General features: G+C 52.0%; 1 pseudogene; it reads left to right on the top strand.

Moving 5' to 3' along the window:
* The first annotated feature begins 206 nt into the window (after positions 1-206).
* LOC132870857 (CMP-N-acetylneuraminate-beta-galactosamide-alpha-2,3-sialyltransferase 1-like) overlaps positions 207-8,156 on the top strand; it is an 82,344-nt pseudogene continuing 74,394 nt past the window's right edge.

Raw genomic sequence — 8,156 nt, 5'->3', positions numbered from 1 at the left:
GTTAGCAGCCAGACTAGGGTGCTGGAGGACACAGTGGAGAGCCTTCAGTCGGCGTGTAATAGCCACTCAGACTCCATCGCCAAATTGGAAGAACAAGTTCAACAGCTGAGAAAGGACATTAAAACAGTTTGGACAAGAATGAGGATCTTGAGGCCAGGTCAAGAAGGTGCAATCTCCATACCAGCAGAGTGAAAGAGGGATGGGAGATGGGGGAGGCACCTGTGGTGTTTATGGCAGGTTTGCTAAAGGACATGTTAGGGCTGGACAGTTCTCCAACACTGGACAGGCCCCACCGGACTCTGCACATCCGACCTGGTGATGGGGAACCACCCCGAGCCTTTGTGATTAAGTGTCACTACTACCAGGAAAAGGAGGCAATCCTACGCAAAGCAGCCAAGGCTAAAGAGCTGACGACACCAGAAGGTGATAAAATCAGGATACACCCCAACTACACACAGACTGTGGTTAAGCAATGTACTGCTTTTAGAGATGTCAAGAAGATCCTTAGGGACTGTGATGGTGTGGAGTACAGGCTGAGATACCCAGCTGTGTTGCTAATCACCACCAAGTCTGATGGCCAACAACACAGCTTCACAGACCCAATTAAGGTGAAGGACTTTGCATTGACTCTCCCGGGTGCTACATAGCTAAGTTAGCTGCCGATGTAATGTTTTCTTGATTGGTTAGATGCTAAGTTGGCCGGATGGGTGTTAGCTACAGCCTGCCCTGAGCTAAGTATATTTCCGAGCCTTCATCATCTTGTTACGTTACTGGGACTCGTGCATTGTTTTGTTCTCTTTGTTCGATCCAACATGGTGATGTGTTGTGTTGATGTGGTGAACTTTATATCGCCAACTGGTTGAAATGACAATGTTTTTATATCTTGCTACCCAGGTACTAGCGTTGGCTCCTGCCTATTTAGCTCTGCTCAACCAAGCTAGTTAGCTGTTAGCACCAAACTAGACGGTTTCTCACGTCAAGTTTCATGACGTTACTCCCAGGTAGTGGGCAATGTTTATTTGATGTCTGTTCAAGCTATTTCATCTTTTTCATAGTAGTGATGCTATTATATAATAATATACATTGCAATGCTGAATAATCTAGCTAATATACATGTTGTATCAAGATAAAATCTAAAATGATTCTGGTGCAGCTCAGTCTCGCTAGCTAAGCTGTTCACTTTGGGATATGAGTGTTCTGCAGGGTTGGATGCAGTCTCTCCTTGGGAGAGAGACTGGCAGGGTTTGGGTTATGTCGGTGTGGGCTCTGGACCTGTGGTTCAGATGGGCATATTGAATAACTTCAAACAGTTCAATGAGTTTTATGAGATTCAGTTATATGTTGTATGTTATGTTATTAGTGTTTTTAAGTTAATCTTTGTTTTCACCCCTCCCTCCCCCTACTCCTCCCCCCTGTACCTAGTAAAGCTTTATGCGGGTCGTCATCCACCATGACTAAGCCATACCAGTTTAGTAGTACTGCTACTACCTTTGTAAGTTGGAATGTCAAGGGCCTTAACCACCCCGTCAAACGTAGTAAAGTTTTTGCCCACTTAAAGGCGTCGTGCGGTAATTTCAGCAATCAGGCTATATCATGTGTCAAAATGTCGGGTTTGGTGGGTTATTCAAGCCCCTCGGTTTCCCGCGATCTCAGTGTCACGATGCGCCCGCTACAAGCTTTTAAAGTTGATGCGCACAGCCAAATTTAGGCAGCCAGCCGTTAACTAGGTCAACTTATGTGTGACGTCATACCAGTAACCTCCCTTGGGTGATGCTGGCCTGTCGCCATGTTTTCTCTATAGTGTGCGTTTACCAGAGTTGTTTACATTGTGGATTTTGTGGATTAATTCAGTTTGTGGATAGTTTTGAACACTCAAAACACTATGAAATGATGTATTAATATTCTGTGATACAAAATGCCTAATCGGTTGTGGCAGCGGGGGCGTGGTCAAGCGCCGGTCTGTGACAGGAGGGCGGAGTTGGGGAAGGTAAGTGGCAGAATCGCTTCACCTGAGTGTGATTAACCTATGTTTTGTGTGTGTTCTCCCCAGTAAACCACGCCCTATTTAAGGAGGGAGAGTGAGAGCAGAGGGGGGTGATTATCCAGAGGAGACGACAGTCTGTGTGTGCGCGCGCGAGTCAGCCTCTGAGAGATTGAATTATATGTTAAACTGAAAAGTTTGGCAATAAAAGCCAGTTGTTTTCATCCTGATCTCTGTCCTGCCATCTTCTGTGCTCCACCCACACATTGTACCCGCTACAGTGGTGCCGAAACCCGGGAAGGTGGAGCACCTGTCCTGCAGCCCCATAGAATCCTCCCCATTCGCGGACTTGGTCCACGCCCTCGCCACGGCTCAGCAGAGCCAGCACCAGGCACTCATCACGCTCCGGAAGGAGCAGGAGCGCTGCTTCAAAGCCCTGGTGCTGGCTCAACAGGAAGACCGAGAGGCGTTCCGGCGCCTCCTCACGTCGGCGGGGTCCACCAGCGCCCCGGCCGCGGGCCCATCTCCCATCACCTTGACTAAGATGGGCCCGCAGGACGACCCCGAGGCGTTCATCACATTGTTCGAACAGGTCGCTGAAGCCTCGGGGTGGCCGATGGAGCAGCGCGCGGCGCGCCTCCTCCCCCTCCTGATGGGAGAGGCGCAGTTAGCCACACTACAGCTCCCCACCGACCACCGGCTGGCCTATGCCGACCTTCGCCGGGCTGTCCTCCAGCGCATGGGGCGCACGCTGGAGCAGCAGCGCCAGCACTTCCGCGCGCTGCGAATGGAGGAAGTCGGCAGCCCGTTCGCGTTTGGCCAGCAGCTCCGGGACGCCTGCTGGCAGTGGCTGAGGGCCGAAGATTGCGATGCCGAGGGGATCATTGACCAGGTGGCGCTGGAACAGTTCATCGCCCGCCTACCCGCCGGAACCGCGGAGTGGGTCCAGTGCCACTGCCCGGCGTCGGTGGATCAGGCCGTAGGACTGGCAGAGGATCATCTGGCGGCTGTCCCGGTGGCAGGACAATGGATGACATCATCTTCTCTCTCCTCTTCTCTCTCTCTCTCTCTTCCCCCTCCTCCCGTGTCCCGTCCTCGCCCCATTCCCCCACCACGGAGGCGGGGGCCGGCTCCACCCCAGCCAGCCCGCCGCACCCGTGGTGCCCTCCCATTTCTCCCTTCTGTGTCTGTCTCTCCCCCCCCTCAGGTGAGTGACCCTCAAACCACAGCTGCAGAGGGGAGGCCCAGGCTGGTTTGCTGGTGCTGCGGGGAACCGGGCCACCTGCAGCAACAGTGTGCCGCGATGGAGGTGGGGGCGGTGGTGCGGATCCCCGATGCGCCAGAGGCTGCCCTCGATCAGGCCGGAGTGTATCGCATACCGGTAAGTGTACAAGGGGCGACATATCAGGCATTGGTGGATTCGGGTTGCAACCAGACCTCGAGCCGCCAAAGCCTGGTGCAAGACGAGGCATTGGGGGGAGCACAAGGGGTGAAGGTGTTGTGTGTGCATGGGGATGTTCACTGCTACCTGTTGGTGTCAGTCCACATACATTTCAGAGGGGACAAAATCCATAGTAAAGGCGGCGGTTAATCCTCGCCTTACCCACTCTTTGATCTTGGGGACTGATTGGCCGGGATTTCGGGGGTTGATGGCACACCTAGTAAAGAGTGGGTCCTGCCGGTTAGCAGGGGGGGGTCCCGGTGTCGTTTTGGCTGGAGCTGCGGTTGCAGAGCCGTCTACGTCATCTCCGCGACAGAGTGAGGAGCCCCCGGCCCCTCCTCTTTCTATTGGGGAATCCCTCGCGGATTTCCCACTGGAACAATCGCGAGATGAAACTCTGCGACACGCGTTTGACCAAGTGAGAGTAATCGATGGTGAAACGCTCCAGCCGAACGCCACCCCGACCTTCCCCTATTTTTCCATTTTAAAGGATAGGTTATACCGAGTGACGCAGGACACCCAGACGAAGGAGCGTGTCACCAAGTTGTTAATTCCAAAGAGCCGCCGGGAATTGGTATTCCAGGCAGCTCACTTTAATCCCATGGCGGGACACCTCGGGCAGGATAAAACACTCGCCCGGATAATGGCCCGATTCTATTGGCCGGGGATTCGCGGCGACGTCCGTAAGTGGTGTGCGGCGTGCCGCGAATGCCAGTTAGTAAATCCAGCGGCCATTCCAAAAGTGCCCTTGCGCCCCCTACCATTAATCGAGACCCCGTTTGAAAGAATTGGGATGGATCTCGTCAGGCCATTAGATCGGTCAACACGAGGGTACCACTTTATATTGGTTCTGGTGGACTATGCAACGCGATACCTGGAAGCGGTGCCTCTTCGCAATGTCTTCGCACGTAGTATTGCAGAGGCCCTCTTCCACGTCATCTCCTGGGTCGGAATCCCGAAAGAGATTCTGACTGACCAAGGCACCTTGTTTATGTCACGAACACTGAGTGAACTGTATGGGCTACTGGGTATTAAGCTGATCCACACCAGCGTGTATCACCCACAGACGGACGGTTTAGTCGAACAGTTCAACCACACCCTCAAGAATATTATCAAAAAATTCGTAAGTGAGGACGCACGTAACTGGGATAAGTGGCTCGAACCCTTGTTGTTTGCAGTGCGAGAGGTCCCCCAAGCCTCCACGGGGTTCTCCCTGTTTGAATTATTGTATGGGCATAAGCCGCGCGGCATCTTAGATGTACTGCGGGAAAATTGGGAGGAGGGACCTTCGCAGAGCAAAAATGAAATTCAATACGTTATGGATCTGCACGCAAAACTCCACACGCTCACCCACTTAACTCAGGAGAATTTGCAGCAGGCCCAGGAACGGCAAACCCGCCTGTACAACAAGGGCACGCACCTTAGAGGGTTCACACCGGGAGATAAGGTACTCGTCCTGTTGCCCACGTCGAGCTCCAAATTAATCGCCAAGTAGCAAGGGCCCTTTGAGGTCACACGGCGAGTCGGGGACGTCAACTATGAGGTTAGGCGAACAGACAGGGAGGGGGCGCTACAGATCTACCACCTCAATCTGCTGAAGCTCTGGAACGAGGAGGTCCCCATGGCGTTGGTGTTGGTAGTTCCGGAGAAGGCGGAGCTGGGGCCAGAGGTCCAAAAAGGGTCATTGGCATCTTGTTGCAGGCCGAGTTTTCGGATGTGTTCTCGCCCCTGCCCGGTCGCACCAACCTCATAGAACACCACATAGAGACGCCCCCGGGGGTGGTAGTGCGTCGCCGTCCTTATAGATTACCCGAACACAAAAAAAAGGTGGTTTGGGAAGAACTTCAGGCCATGCTCGAAATGGGCATCGTCGAGGAGTCCCACAGTGACTGGAGCAGCCCGGTGGTCTTGGTTCCCAAGGCCGACGGCTCGGTCCGGTTCTGTGTGGACTATATAAAAGTCAACGCGGTGTCTAAATTCGACGCGTACCCAATGCCTCGTATTGATGAGCTGCTCGATCGACTAGGCACGGCTCACTTTTACTCGACACTGGATTTGACGAAGGGATATTGGCAGATCCCCTTGACTCCATTATCCCGGGAAAAAATGGCCTTTTCCACACCGTTCGGCTTACACCATTTCGTCACACTTCTGTTTGGGCTGTTTTGGGCGCCCGCTACGTTTCAGCGGCTGATGGACCGGATCCTCCGGCCCCACGCCACCTATGCGGCCGCTTACTTAGATGACATCATCATTTATAGTAATGACTGGCAGCAGCACCTGCAACACCTGAGGGCCGTCCTTAGGTCGCTGAGGCAGGCGGGGCTCACTGCCAACCCGAAGAAGTGTGCGATTGGGCGGGTGGAAGTACGGTATCTGGGCTTCCACTTGGGTAACGGGCAGGTGCGTCCCCAAATTAATAAGACAGCAGCGATTGCGGCCTGCCCAAGGCCCAAGACCAAAAAGGGGGTGAGACAGTTCCTGGGGCTGGCTGGCTATTATCATAGGTTTATACCTAATTATTCGGACGTCACCAGCCCGCTGACTGACCTCACTAAAAAGGGGGCGCCAGATCCGGTCCAGTGGACGGAGCAGTGCCAGTGGGCTTTCTCTGAGGTAAAGGCTGCACTGTGTGGGGGGCCACTTTTGCACTCCCCTGACTTCTCTCTCCCTTTTTTGTTACAGACGGATGCGTCGGACAGAGGGCTGGGGGCCGTTTTGTCCCAGCAGGTGGGGGGAGAGGATCGCCCAGTATTATACATCAGCCGAAAGCTGTCGGTGTGTGAGGGGCGCTACAGCACCATCGAGAAAGAGTGTCTGGCGATCAAGTGGGCGGTCCTTGCCCTCCGTTACTACCTGCTGGGGCGCTCTTTCACCCTCTGTTCGGACCACGCGCCCCTCCAGTGGCTCCACCGCATGAGGGCGCTCTTTCACCCTCTGTTCGGACCACGCGCCCCTCCAGTGGCTCCACCGCATGAAGGATGCCAACGCGCAGATCACCCGTTGGTATCTAGCGCTCCAACCTTTCAACTTCAAGGTGGTTCACAGGCCGGGGGCGCAGATGGTCGTGGCAGACTTCCTCTCCCGTCAAGGGGGGGGGAGAGTCGGCTGCAGGCCAGACGGGCGCCCGGCCTGAGTCGGGCGGTGGGGGTATGTGGCAACGGGGGCGTGGTCAAGTGCCGGTTTGTGACAGGAGGGCGGAGTTGGGGAAGGTAAGTGGCAGAATCGCTTCACCTGACTGTGATTAACCTATGTTTTGTGTGTGTTCTCCCCAGTAAACCGTGCCCTATTTAAGGAGGGAGAGTGAGAGCAGAGGGGGGTGATTATCCAGAGGAGACAACAATCTGTGTGTGCGCGCGCGAGTCAGCCTCTGAGAGATTGAATTATATGTTAAACTGAAAAGTTTGGCAATAAAAGCCAGTTGTTTTCATCCTGATCTCTGTCCTGCCGTCTTCTGTGCTCCACCCACACATTGTACCCGCTACATCGGTGTATTGTGTTTGGCTGTAACAACAAGCCCCAGCCAGGAATTGCCTTACACAAATTTCCCACTGACAAGACAGTTCAAGAAGTTTCACAAAACTCCAATTAAACCTCCATGATCTTGCAATATTATGTACAACACCCCATGTCGCTTTTAATAGGTCTAAGATCATCATGGGAGAGCAAAATAGATCTATAGGATAGAAACCAAAAGGCCAAATTTGGACTTGTGTCCAAATTTTACAGTGATTTATGCCACAGAGCTGCCTTTAACTAATAATTATCACTTATTACTGACGATTGTATGTTTACTAAACAATACAATACAAAGCTCAATACTCCCAGCCTATAACATACTGAATATCAAGTTAAAATCAACCGCAATAAAAGGAAAATGATGAAAACTGGAATATCAAGGGGTCTACTGTATCAGAAGGCCCACTGCATTTCGCGAGATCGCAAGCTGTCAAGTTGCTAGAATTCAATCTTTCTAGCTATACTTTCACCCCCTACAGCTATCAGTATTACACATAATCATAGATTAATCACACAGCATTCTAATTCAAGTGAAAATGGTCTTTAAAAATACACACAAGTAGTGATTTAGTCAGAGAAACCAACCAAAACAAGTCTTCAAGTCGCCGGTCTTCTTCATTCTCGTCTTCGTTTCTGTCATCATCAGAACTGTCCTCATTTTCTTCTGAAGATGAGCGCTCAGGTTCAAATCTGTAAGGCTGGATACCACCAGGACATTCAGCTGTCAAAATCTCTACTTGTGGGCCATTTTCTTCTTCTGTATCGGTAAAATCAAAGCTAATTTCCTCAGCATCGCTCCTATTTTCTGGTGTGTCCGCCATTGCAACTGCACCGAGTGGTTACTGGTATGACGTCACGCAGCTGTTCCATTGACCGAGAGGGGGCGCTGCGAACGCGGGAAATTTCAAGTGATGGGCATGACCAAATAAGGACCGATTACAACCGCGGGAAGCTTTTGAAAAATTGACGGTCAATTTATTTCGAATCTCGAAAGCATTCTGGTGCAGAATAATGCGACTTTTATCGCCACTGCATGACGCCTTTAAAGGGGCTTAGTGTTGAAATACCTCAAGTGAAGTCAAGTTTATTTCTACAGCACTTTTAACAATATACATTGTCACAAAGCAACTTTACAGAATTTTAATGACTTTAAACATGAGTTAATTTTATCCTTAGTCTATCCCCAATGATGAAGCCTGTGGTGATGGTGGCAAG

Source organism: Neoarius graeffei, chromosome 2 (assembly GCF_027579695.1).
Source record: "Neoarius graeffei isolate fNeoGra1 chromosome 2, fNeoGra1.pri, whole genome shotgun sequence".
Taxonomy (NCBI): domain Eukaryota; kingdom Metazoa; phylum Chordata; class Actinopteri; order Siluriformes; family Ariidae; genus Neoarius; species Neoarius graeffei.
Note: the sequence above shows the minus strand (reverse complement) of the source record. Positions and strands in the feature narration are given on the sequence as shown.